The sequence below is a fragment of the Dermacentor silvarum genome, chromosome 10 (assembly GCF_013339745.2).
Source record: "Dermacentor silvarum isolate Dsil-2018 chromosome 10, BIME_Dsil_1.4, whole genome shotgun sequence".
Taxonomy (NCBI): Eukaryota; Metazoa; Arthropoda; class Arachnida; order Ixodida; family Ixodidae; genus Dermacentor; species Dermacentor silvarum.
In genome coordinates, this window is record NC_051163.1 from 104,181,804 (window position 1) to 104,196,260 (window position 14,457).

Genomic DNA, 14,457 nt, shown 5'->3' on the forward strand with positions numbered 1-14,457 from the left:
CTTGTGACGAACAACGTGGTCGCGTGACGTTCGCGCGTTTGTGCGGACGGTCCGCTCGGGTCATGTGCCTCCGCCAGTGGCGCCCCCGGACGTCGCCGCGCTTCAGCAGACGTGGCCGCAATGCTTTCGCATTCTCCACGTAGGCATAACTTAGGCACCCCTTCAGGTAGTTTGCTTACCTTCTACTTTTCTACACTCTTTGAACATCTATCTGGTTTAATACTCTTTTTTCCCATTTAATTCCATCTCCACGGCGGCTTGGGTTTCCTGGTGTTAGGTAACCAGCTTGGTTACAACATACATGGTTATAGCGACAATGTACATAGGCAGGGCTTGTTCCATACATAACCTGCCGTCTCCCGTCATTGGGCTCCTTGTTAGTAAATGGAATTGACCCCAAATGTCCGATTTACGAGATCTTCCAAACACTTCTCCACTGATCATTCCTAAAAAAAAATATGGCGCGCCGATGCTACATTCTAATTTTAAAGAACATAGACATCCTCGAAATAAGACAAGAAAGCCAGAATGATTTTGCATTTTGCTGTCACATTGTCTGACAGTGACCATTGGAAGTTACTATGAAGCCACCAAGTGAGCCAGTGGGGACATGATACCTAAAGTCGGAGAACAATCGCCGTGCGTTTAAGATAACCAAACTTGTGGCTTTGCAGATGCCCTTATCACCGAACAACACACCGAGCCCAAAGGCGTAATTTCAGAGAATGATCTTATGGTGATTGAGTTTTAAACTCCTGGAAGGATAAAACGCAATCAATCTACAATGATTAAGATCAGACTCGACGACCAATAGCACCAACTAAGTATCCAATCGTCACATTTAGTTTTAGCACTTGCAGGAGGAGAGAAACAGGGTACATACTCCAAGGTCAGAGTACGACTGTACATTCCAAATCGGTGACAATACTTTTGGCGCCGGTGTGTTGGCCATCCTTCTCCGATCTATCGAGGGTAGCTTACCTCTCCGAAATGTGGTATTAAGGAGCATTCTGCTGACGATTGCATGCCGAGCTACTATTCCACAAATTGTGATGGGGCCATGCTGCATACTCTAGATGTGCAGTTTTGAAAGAGAAAATATAAGATAAATCGCATTAGCATATAAAGGCAATGAAAACGTAACTAATGTGAGAAGCACGACACACTTTGCACGAGCAACACACACCACAGCATTTGCACAGAGCACATCCTTCGCCACAGTGCGCATCGGGGGGCAACATCACAACGGCAGTTGGCTGCCATCACCGTCACGCCCAGCGAGCAGGCGGCATCGCCAACGGCCTACCGGTAGGAGCAGCCGACGCTGCCCTACCTTCCCAGAACTACCCCACACCAGTAGCCTCTGCTAGCACTGTAGCACCGTTCAGAGGCTAAGGTGTAGGGTTGTGCGATTAGTGAATTCTTTCGTCGATTTGAGCATATCATATCCTACACTAAAGCCGTACCTCAGGTTGAATGTTATTGAAGATCCTTATCGCAGCGACCACCTTACTTACAGTGCTGAACGCAACAAAGTAGGATAAATGATTACCACACGTTCCCTCGTTGAAGGTCGAATTCGCTGACTGGAAGCTGTTCAGAGAACTCGCACATTTATCGAGGGATGACATTTGCGCCTTAAGGAGAATGTTCTTGCATACTTAACAGCTTCTGTTACTTATGCTGCAGTGAACTACATCGTAGAACCAAAGGAGTGGCTACCAGAGGGCGAGTTCCATGATGGAATGATGAATGTACGAAAGCGCAGAAGCAGCAAAAAAAAAGCGTGCGGACGCCTTCACAATTCTGGAACTTCGAAAACCTAATTTCCAGCATGTAAAATACGAGGAAAAACTCACGCCAACAAGCTACGAGGCAAAACAGCATCTCCGGTACAAATACTTATACAAAGCGAAAAGATGGAATAGAGATAATAGAAACCCAATGCCAGCCGGCAAACCTATTACCTTCGGTGAATACGGAAGTAGATAGTTTCAAAGACGCGGGATATTTCCGTGTGGCAAATTTCAACACGATCTTCAGCGCATTGAACTTTTCTGGAACAATCCTGAGATAAAAAAATGCGCACCAAATGACCCTACAACCATCCATATAGCTTAGCAGAGCACCAGACATCCCTGAACAGCTGTAATAACACTGCTCCATGATCTCACCAAATCATTTATGAAATAAGACACTGATACACTGAAACCCAGAAAACTATCTGGTCTCTTATCAACGCCATATGGTCTTCAGAGTATATCGCATCTTCTAGCCGCTTCTTTAACCAATATGGTTAAGTCCTAATTTCTCAAATAGGCAATGGCCATGGACCTGGTGCCAGTGTTGCTTGAAAAATTTAGAAACTATTGACAACGAATCTCAGACACTGAAATGTCAAATAAGCTGCTTTTGCTTGAGCCGGATTGGGAATATTAACATCCCATAAAAAGTACGACAAAATGAGCTAATTTTGTCTCAACCTTTTCATATCGGCATATTGCACACGCTCTGACTTGTTGAGCAGTGAGGAACCTCCTATTTGTGGCAAGTGTGACGATACGTTGACCGTCCTCCACGTCTTGTTGGAGTGTCGGGAAGCAAACAATGAGAGAAAAAAAGCACTTGCCTGTAACTTAACGACAGCAAACGCCACTACATCCGGCAATACTTTTGGCTGTTGGCACACAACCTTTTTTTTTTTTTACAGTGAAGCAGCATAGAACTTTAGCACGGCAACTGCAGATTTTACCTGGGCTTCCGCGAATTGAGGAAGCAATGCTGTGCCGCTTAGGCTCGGGCGTTGCATTCACCAATGCATATAGCTGTTTCATTGGAATGGCTGATAGCGCCAAGTGCAATCCCTACAGTGCCGTTTAGAACACCTACTGTGATATGGCCCATCGTTTGCAAATAAGACATCTGTACAGCTCAGAATTACTTGGGTAGACAACAGTTCCCCTTGACAGGATCTGGGACCATGACCTACAATAAAAAAGTACGATTGGATCGTTGCTCGTTTGAAAGCGCTGCTGCGATTTTTAAAAACTGCCGTATTGAGTGGCCGTCTGTGATCCGGACTGAGTGAATGAAACGTATATAGAGCAGAAAACTGTTACCACGTCGGCGATATCCACAGTGGAGTTTATCTTTTTCTCCTAATCTTCCCTCCCCTTTTCCTTTTCCCCAATGTAGGGTAGCCAACCGGGCTCAGTCGGCCTCCCTGCCTTTCATTTATTTTCTCTCTCTACACGAGCAAACAACATATTCGCAACAGATATACGGGGTCTGCTAGGATATAACGCTTTTGTAGTTCATGTGCTTCCATGCCCTTGCGTTCAAGGGTCCTGCCTAAGCCCATATGTTTTAGTATCTCATCCCATCGTTGCATATCCTTTATATGTATCGCACATCTCGCACCTCGCGTGTCATTTTCATGTTTTATTACTATTTTACGCACTTTCCGGCGAATGCATTTAGGCCTCTACAGAGCCGCGTTGCACCTACCGATCGAAAATCATTTCATGTACCACTGGAATGACTTACCCTATGCATTTAAATCATCACCTTTGCATGCAATAAATATCAAGTAAAATTGTATAAGTAGTAGTCCTTTACACACTTTGTATATAAAGTGGTACTTCATTGTTTTATATATATATACAGGGTGTTTCAGCGAACACTTTCAAAATTTATTTAAGGTTGCCTGTGGCAAATAGCCCAATTCTAGTTAATGAGCTGGTCTACTCGAAGAGGCGGACATCACTTGCACAAAAAATTGAATGCATAATCGACTAGTTAACAAAATTCCTAATAAGTTTTAAATAATTACTGATGGCCATATTGCAATTTACAAATTGTAGCCATGGAGCTCGCGAGGCTAATCCACTTTGAAATAAATCTCAGGATGACACGAGTTTTCGAGATATTAATTCCGAACCTAGCGGAGAAATGCATTGTCGTTCCAGTTAATCTTGAGCTTCAATGCATGAAGTGACGTTTTCTTAAGAACCTAACTGGAACGCCAATGCATTTCTCCGCGAAGTTCTGGAATTAATGGCTCAAAACTGGTGTCATCCCGAGCATTCGTTTCAAGTGGATCCGCCTGGGAACTCCACGGCTACAATTGTAAATTGCAATATGGGCCATCAGGCATTAGTATAAAAACTTAATTAGTGAATTTCTGTTAATTATTTGATTATGCATTTCAATTTGTTGTGCAAGTAATGTCCGCCTCTTCGAGTAGACCAGCTCATCAACTAGAATTGTGCTATCTGCCGCAGGCAACCTTTAAGAATTTTTGAAAGTGTTCGCTGAAACACCCTATATATATATATTATATATATATATATATGTACTGTTCACAGTATATGATCAAGCAGTTTATATATATTTATATATATATAATATATATATATATATTATATAAACTGTTGTGATCTCCTTCCCTAGTTTAATGGCCCACGTAATACCGTCGGAACATGATAGGGGCGGCTAGATTACGACGGGGATGCATGCATAAGCAGCCTCCGTCGAGAAGTGTTGCAAGCTAAATTAACCTACTGTTGTTAACTGGCAATGCAGCGACCGCTCGCAGTACGTGGCCAGCACAGTGATCGTACTGTGCCTAGTAGCCTGCGCTGGCGCTGGCTACTACTTCGTAACCACAGATGGTAAGTCAAAACTTCAAGCTTCGTTAAACGGCGTTATGCGGCATTGACTGAGAGGTAGGGGAATGAAGGAGGGGAGGGGTGTACGACCTAAATGCTACGCGTCGCTTAATAGACTGCCACAAGTTTCTGCACATCAACTTGGGCCACGATAACGAGCGCAAATGACGCTCTTACGTTCTGTGCTTACGAAGGCTTTCAAGAGTATAGAGCGGGCTGGTTTTATGAAGGCGGGTGTATCTTTACAAAGAAGGCGCTTCATTCCTGTGCAGATGCGCTATTTGGACGGTTTGTTCATTCGGTCGCTGACGCAGCAATAATTAGGAGGCCCTGTGAATAGTTTTAAATAAAGCTCGCATTATGTGTGAACTTGTCCGCTGGTCGCCGACACGTGGCGTATACGAGAAAGAAAGAAAGAAAGAAAGAAAGAGAGAAAGAAAGAGAGAGAAAGAGAGAGAAAGAAAGAGAGAGAAAGAAAGAGAGAGAAAGAAAGAGAGAGAAAGAAAGAGAGAGAAAGAAAGAAAGAAAGAAAGAAAGAAAGAAAGAAAGAAAGAGAGAGTGCGGACGCCTTCACAATTCTGGAACTTCGAAAAACCAAATTTCTAGCATGTAAAATCACGAGGAAAAACTCATGCCAACAGGCTACGAGGCAAAACAGCATCTCCGGTACAAATACTTATACAGACAAGCGAAAAGATGGAATAGAGATAATAGAAACCAAGGCCAGCAGGCAAACCTATTACCTTCGGTGAATACGGAAGTAGATAGTTTCAAAGACGAGGGATATTTTCCGTGTGCACATCTTCAACACGATCTTCAGCGCATTGAACTTTTCTGGAACAATCCTGAGATAAAAAAATGCGCACCAAGTGACCCATACAACCATCCATATAGCTTAGCAGAGCACCAGACATCCCTGAACAGCTGTCATAACACTGCTACATGATCTCACCAAATCATTTATGAAATAAGACACTGATGCACTGAAACCCAGAAAACTCTCCGGTGTCTTATCAACGCCATATGGTCTTCAGAGTAAAGCTCATCTTCTTTGAAAAATAAGGTTAAAGTCCCAATTCTCAAAGAGGGCAATGGCCATGGACCTGGTGCCAGTTTTGCTTGAAAAACTAAATAACTATTGACAACGAATCTCAGACACTGAAACGTCAAACAAGCTGCTTTTAATTGAGCCGGATTGGGAATATTAACATCCAATAAAAAGTACGACAAAATGAGCTAATTTTGTCTCAACCTTTTACATATCGGCATATTGCACACGCTCTGACTTGTTGAGCAGTGAAGAACCTCCTATCTGTGGCAAGTGTGACGATACGTTGACCGTCCTCCGCGTCTTGTTGGAGTGTCGGGAAGCAAACAATGAGAGAAAAAAGCACTTGCCTGTAACTTAACGACAGCAAACGCCACTACATCCGGCAATACTTGCTGGCTGTTGGCACACAAGCTTTTTTTTTCTTTTTTTTACACTGAAGCAGCATTGAAATTTCTGCACGGCAACTGCAGATTTTACCTGCGCTTCCGCGAAGTGAGGAAGCAATGCTGTGCGCGCTTAGGCTTGGGCGTTGCATTCACCAATGCATATACGTGTTTCATTGGAATGGCTGATAGCGCCAAGTGCAATCCCTACAGTGTCGTTTAGAACACCTACTGTGATAGAGCCCATCTTTTGCAAATGAAAGACTTCTGTACAACTATGAATTACTTGGGTAGACAACAGTTCACCTTGAACAGGATCTTGGGACCATGACCTACAACAAAAAAGTACGATTGCATCGTTGCTCGCTTGAAAAGCGCTGCTGCGATGTTTAAAAACTGCCGTATTGAGTGGCCGTCTGCGATCCGGACTGAGTGACTGGAAGGTATATAGAGCAGAAAACTGTTACCACGTCGGTGATATCCACAGTGGAGTTTCTCTTTTTCTCCTAACCTTTGCCTCCCCTTTTTCCTTTCCCCAATGTAGGGTAGCCAACCAGGCTAAGTCCTGGCCTCCCTGCTTTTCATTTATTTTCTCTCTCTACACGAACAAAAATATTCGGAAAGAATGTTCTCACTGAGGGCTGCTGCTACGATATAACGGTTTGTAGTTCATGTGCTTCCATGCCCTTGCGTTCAAGGGTCCTGCCTAAGCCCATATGTTTTAGTATGTCATCCCATCGTTGCATATCCTTTATATGTGTCCCACATCTCGCACCTCGCGTGTCATTTTCATAGTTTTATTAGCTATTTTACGCACTTAACAGCGAATGCATTTAGGCCTCTATAGAGCCGCGTTGCATCTACGCATCGAAAATCATTTCATGCACCACTGGAATGACTTGCGTTTAAATCATCATCACCTTTGCATACATATAAATATCAACGTTAAATTGTATAAGTAGTTGTTTCCTTACACACTTTGTATATAAAGTGTGTACTTCATTTGTTATATATATATATATATATATATATATATATATATATATATAGGTTTGTACAATTTGTATTGTATTATTACATGTAATATGTTGTATTATTAAATAGGTACATACATTTTACAAATATATTATTATTAGAAGGTGTCATATATGTATGACTCATATGACTCTTTCTATAGAATCGAATGTACTCATTTCCACTACTACGTTCACAATTTATGGACTTGTAGATTGCATCATATTTATACTCCTCTATCATTTAATCATTTTGTAATCTTCTTGTTAACCGAGGATCCCGCTGCGGTCGTTTGACTTTGACACCCTCGCCTGTTTACTACTAACAACCAACCATGCATCTTATATCAATAATAAACTGAAACTTACAGCTAGTCGCCATAATCTTGGCGCTATTTGGCCATATTCGCCCTTGCACTAACAACATCAATAATCATAGCCAATGCTTTACGAACGGGGGTCGCAACTTCCCAGCGTCCTAAACGGTCGTGATCTCCTTCCCTAGTTTAATGGCCCAACGTAATACCGTCGGTACATGAGAGGGGGCGGCTAGATTGACGACGGGGATGCATGCATAATGCAGCCTCCGTCGAGAAGTGTTGCAAGCTAAATTAACCTACTGTTAACTGGCAATGCAGAGACCGGTCGCTGTACGTGGTTAGCACAGTGATCGTGTTGTGCCTCGTTACCCTGGCGCTGGGCCTCTACTTCACAACGACAGATCGTAAGTGAAAACCTTCAAGCTTCGTTAAACGGCGTTATGTGGCATTGACTGAGAGGTAGGGGGAATGAAGGAGGGGAGGGGTGTACGACTTAAACGCTACGTGTCGCTTGGTAGACTGCCACAAGTTTCTGCACATGAACGTGTGCCGCGATAACGAGCGTAAATGACGCTCTTGGGTTCTGTGCTTACGAAGGCTTTCAAGAGTATAGAGCGGGCTGGGCTTTATGAAGGCGGGTGTATCTTTACAAAGAAGGTGCTTCATTCCTGTGCAGATGCGCTATTTAGACGGTTTGTTCATTCGGTCGCTGACGCAGCAATAATTAGGAGGCCCTGTGAATAGTTTTAAATAAAGCTCGCATTATGTGTGAACTTGTCCGCTGGTCGCCGACACGTGGCGTATACGAGCATACCAGGACTATCGCACTATACTGTCGGCAAGGTGCCCCACCTAACCTAACCTAAGCTTAGCATAAGATAACCTAAACTTATAGAACAAATCGAATGAGTGAGATTGTTTTAATTCTCTAGCATTGTTGTGCCCGAATATCTGGATAACGCTCATATGTGCCTTGCTTTACATTGCTTTTGATAGTATAAAGTGGGCTCCACTTTGCCTTGTCCGTCCATCCGTCCATTCCGTTAAGCTGAAGTTAAGGACACGGGTGTATGCATACAAAGGGGACACCTTATAACTACATTAACTATAACTTGGTTCTCTGAAAGTATTGGAAGTTGTGTATCTAAACCTGTCTGTCAGTGCTCTGGTGAATATCAGTGCATCGTTTGAAATGTGCTTTCAAAGGATGCCGGAAATGAGGCGTTTTATAGTGAATATTTTCAGTTAGTCGGGAATCCAGCAAGCGTTCGCATTCTTTTTTATCTACGAGCCGCTCAAAGAAACGCGACTATTTCAAGGGAATGTGACCTGCCTTTTTGAAAGATTTATAAATTTGTATATTGTAAAAATATTAAAATTAGTGGACGAGCGCTGTAATAGTATGTATAGGTTATCTCTTTTTCGTGAACCTTGCAACAGTTTTCACATAGTGCACCACCAGAAAAAAAAAATGCATTTTGCATTTTAGGAAGGGAAGCGATACAACTACCTCTAAATTTAACGATGTGATGAGTATTGCCGGCCTGAGAAATAGTTTTACAAAGATAAACATCCCACAGCCAGATTACCAGGGGCATGCATATAGCCACACAGTATTAGGTGAATGATTTCCAAGGACTATTTTAATTGATACATTTTAGTTCATAAATTCACGCATTGCTAAAAGCTCCTCCAACGTTAGAGGGTTCCGGCAGAGATAGTGGCATATAGTGGAAAGGTACACAAAGCATATTTATTTGTCTATTTTATTTAGGAAATTTCTGTGTCCGGCTTCTATAGCGGCTTTCGCTTCAAGAACTGATTAACGACGGAACACATCCTATTTCTGGTAACACGGGAATATCATGGGGTTCGAGGTCAAAGCAACTGTGTGGGATTAGCAACTGCTGTGGTCCGATTCATGGGGATTGCATGTCTGCCTCCAGTACATGAAGTGAGCCTCCATAGCGTAGGAAAAATGGACAAAATTTTCATCTTGACGTATATGTGGTTGGAAATATATTGAAAAGGAGTCGGGTATAACTTCACCTATATTGCTTCACAATTGCGTTCAAGGTGTCGGCCCGACATCGACGGCCGTCACGACTGCGGTGTCTCCAGCACAGCTGGAAACTACTACCTCACCAACCACGAGAGCACCAGACATTCCAGGTGAGAGTTGACAACACGACGCATCGCAAATAACCATGGAGCGATAAATAGTAGCGGGAATTAGCTTGTGGCGGGTTCCGCATACGTGTCAATAGACGGCACGTTAATCCACACAACACAAAGAGAGCACATGAATAGATGGGTCCATGCGCAACACATAATGCTTCGTGTATGTGCCTCTTTTGTCCATCAAATGCGATCCCGTGCAGCAGTGTGGTTTTCTTACGCGCGAGCGTATAAGACCCCCCCTTCTGTGAAATCGCCGAGTTATGTGTGACCGCGAGGGAAGCAAGCGCCGGAGGAAGAAGGCGCCTGGAGGTGGAGAAGAGAACCGCCGCGTTTGGTTCCTTTTCGCTCGTGCTTCGATGCCATGGTACTCGCTGTGCATGTTCGCGGCGTTCATACGCGTGCGCGTAACCCGCTTTCACGAAGTGAAACGTCACCAACATTTTTATTTGTGCATAACTTATAGAAGCTTGATTTAGAGGCTTACTATAGTGAGAAATTGTCTTCATGTTGGTATTCTGAGCAGGCACATTTCGTGTTGGTCTCCCAGCCGTTATTCACTGGCGGCGAATCGTCAAAGAAAATTTAATATTGAAACAAATCAGCAGCGACGGACACGGCATGTGCATTTACACACCCGGTGCTGACTGGGGTGGTTTAAAAAAAAAGTATTGCAGTTTCAGACAAGCGCAGCACGGCCATTTGCTTTACGCGACCAATTGTCATCATTTCTTACTAAACATTTTTTCAATTACATATATAACACTTTGATTTGTATATTGCTTAGGCCTTACTCTGGTTCCTTTATATATCTATGCAAATCTACGTCAAGCTCGTTAGGAAAAAAATAAAAGTGCGTTCACATATTGCACTAGTAAAACAGCATAACATATTTGTCAAGACATAGGTACAGGCAACAAGCGGGAACTCAATATTACGTCACCTGCGAGCGCTCGCCAAATTGCTACTTGCCAACTTGCGCTAGCCAACTTTCAACGAAGCATGCACACGGTGCCGATCCATGGCACTGTGAATGGGCCTCCTCTCGTTCACATCGGCCGTCCAATTCAACCCCTTCTGGCCAGTCCGCTCATCAAAGTCGTGAAAAGAGTGACATTTGTTACACTGATTTCCTTTATTTCTTCCGTGAACGAAGAAGCAACCAGAAGCACTGCAGAAAAGTTTTTTTTTTTAAGTCAATCGTTCTTTTCTTTTAATACAAAAACGTGGCGACGTTTGTTTGCGGCAGCTCAGTTTATCTGAATTTGTCCTGCTGAACGCAATGGCGTGGGTACAATTTCCTTCAGTGCTGGCTGTACTGCTCTGCAGGCAGACGAAAATAAGCTCCTGTACTATATTGAGGTAAACGTAGAGAAAGACTGGTGGTATCGTGTATTCCATAGCCTTCATTGCGGTATTTCATGCAGCGGGGTTAATTTGAGGCATGCTTGCCGTGGTTGCTTAATAGCTTTGGAGTTAAGCTGCGAAACACGAGGTCGCGGAATCGGACCCCGTCTACGGTGACAGCTTTTTGATGTGCGCTTCTGTGGTTATAGTGTCCGGCGCGTCGGAGGTGCTGGAGTGGCTAGAGCAGCAGTTTAGGCAGACACATGGGAGGTATGGTGACCGCGGTGGATTTTCTGTCGCCGTAGCGTGGTGCCGTTTGAAAATACAAACATACACGTTTCATAATGTATGAAGCTCGTGTATGGAGCCGATGTTTGCAGCCCATGTGTGCAGTCTAAACAGCTTCGCTGGTAATCCGCCCTCAAATTAATGTTGCGGCCCCAAGAATGAAGTGGGGCCGCTGTATTTGACAAGCACATCGGTGTGTTTGAAATGTGCCTTTCTGTGTCACTGTCGATCAGCATACGCTACAAAAAAAATAAAAAAATATGCCGTACCCACAAGTTCATGTAGCTACCTGCAAGGTAGCTACATGGGCTGCAAAATTGGCGTAGCGGAAATTTTTGTAATTGCTTTATATTTCTAGTTACTGCGTGTTGAATAGTTACGCTGCCTTCGTGCAGGCGAACCTAGTGGAGCACCTATTCAACTATGCTCCCTTGAAATGGCGACGCGCAACAGCGCGAGCATCACGGTCTGAGTGGTAACAGTCGTTGTCTTTTTGATAATGCCCAAGAAACCGCTGCCATTTTCAATCGTGCCGGCGTCATGATACCACTGTCGGCATCCTTTACCACACTGTAACCACCATGCAACAATGTGCCTTTTTAAATGTCGCACAAACGGCTTGGATTCACCGTACATATTGCGCCACCTGTAGGAAACACGTGATATTTCAGGTGACCAAGGCATAAGAACAAAAACAAACTTCACCAAGGCAACAAATTAGGTGCTGCGGATGGCTATTACGATTATGGTCTTCATCCCTATGCACTCTGTTTCTCCCTTCCACAAGCATCGCATTGACATCGAGGAGTAGTAATCAATCTTGCCCGTACACAGTTTCGAGAAGAGATTACACGGACAGGAAAAAATAATTTTCTTGTCTGCCTGCAACATTTCGATAAAATCTTCCTCATGCTTTTTGTGCAATCAATTTGGCAAGAAACAATACATACATCAAATGGTATACCTTCAATTGCGCTATAATATAGATCCTTGATGAACGGTACAGTCCCGTATATAAAAAAAAATATATGCATGAAGTTGCAAAAATACCTGAAATACCCATGTAATTAGTCCCACTCTTTGGGTAGAACTTCCCACAACGCGAGAAGGGGGCTTTTGTGGGATTATGCTTACCCGCAGATAGTGTATACTGCGCTAACATTTAGAACCTGCATCACAAGGTACCTGAAAGAATAGAGTTGGCAAAACAGGAAGATACGCCTTGCAATGTCACAGGATGCAATTCGAAAAGTGCAATGTGCGGCTTGAATCGATTAGTTAAAAAGCTAGTATTACTTTATGATTGCTATTGTGTATCTCGCTTTACCGTAGACGTAGCGCAGGCCTCTTCTTGTAGTCCAAGTTATGCTCCAGAAGTTTGGTATATGCTAGAGCACTGCGCGGGCCGATTTTTGCGGCCCGGGCCCGGCCCGGGCCCGGGCCCGTTTTTACATTGGGCGGCCCGCCCGAGCCCGATCAAAACTGTCATGGCGAGACCGAGGCCCGGCCCGGGCCCAGAAATAATCGACGTTACCCGCCCGGCCCGCCCCGCCACCCCTTTACCTTAAGCCCGAGCGCGGCCCGAGCCCGGCTCGAAACCAGCCCCAACCCGGCCCGAGACCTAAAAATACATGTTTTACAGAGTTTTACATGTTTTACAGAGCCCGAGAATAACTCGCAGAAAGCCCGAGCTCGGCCCGGGCCCGCGTCAAAAAACCTGAGCCCGGCCCGGGCCCGGGTCAAAAAGCACACGCCGTGCCCGAGCCCGGCACGAGCCCGTGAAAAAACTGCTCTACCAGGCCCGGGCTTTCGGGTAAGCCCGAGACCGTGCAGTGCTCTAGTATATGCCAGAAGTTTTTGTGAATTTCTCCCCCCCCCCCCCCCCCCCCCATGTATACCGTCTACCACCTGTACGCTGCCAGCTATCAAACAACGGTGGTGGCTTCTTCGTTTCAACGTACGAAGCGAAGCACGAACTGCGTACTTTCATTGGCATTTACAAACACTAAATCTCAAGTACTTTATGCATGATATACACTTATTACGTTTACCACAGGCTCAATCTTAGCGCTAACCGAAAAAAAGTCGGCACAGTGCGAATAGTGAACGAAAATGACCTGTTCCTGTTTACAGAATGCACATCGCTTAGCAGAGTACTTGCTTGTTGACAAGTCAAGTCTTTTCTTAAAACACGCATACGCATTTGTGAGCAATCAGCCCTACGATTTCTGATGGGATTTTTGCCAACAATTCCTACAGGTGCGTTGCGGTGCAGGTTCTAAATGTTAGCACGGTACTCTATTTGCGGCACGCATAATCGTACAGAAGCCCCGTTCTCGCGTTGTGGGAAAAAAAGTGTGGGCGTATAGGGAGAGAAATAAGGTCATTAGCGTCATTTGTCGTCTCCCTGAAACACTTGTATACAATGTTCTCATGCTTTTTGTGCAATGAATTTATCAATCTTACATACAAGGAATGGGAGGCCCCTTTCAACATCGCATGTGAACTACGTTTACCAATATGTTTCAGGCCAGATCATCTGTTTCGCTGCAGCCGACATGTTGAACTTTACGAGCGAGAAACACTTCGCGGTCTTTAATGACTCATGCTCCAAATTGGTCGCTGTCATCAAATTTAAAGCAGACGGAGACGTAGAAAAACGTAAGTACACTCAGCAGGACGGAAAGCCAGCTGCAACGTCTTTCTGTTATAGTGGCCCAAAAAATGCTGGAACATGATAAATTAGCGCTATAAAGCGATCCAATTTTTGCCAACGCAGTAGCGCCAAATTACTCATAAACTGGCGTCCTCATCTCTTGTGTCTTCATTTTCGTCTAGCTTTGCGGTTTGGTCGGTGAACTTTTTAATGCAGTCAAAGGGGGAGCACTTCATTTGATACAAACCCTTTGTTTCGCACCAATGCCAAAATGGCGAATATTTTTTGTAGTCAAAAGAGGAGCACGTCATTGGATACAAACCTATTGACTCGCACTATAATGCAAGAGCGGCGAATATTTAAAAAAAATGGTAGTGCCATGGTCAGATGCCAAAAGCTGCGTCTTCGTGTACGTGAAAAAAATAACGGTCTCCATCTCAATTTTGCTATGGCACCTTGCACTGAAGTAACAGCGGAGTTGGTGATCGACCTAGCTTCTTCCAGGTTTTACTAGGCTTGCATAAGTTTTGCTAGGAAATTTTAATTGCTGC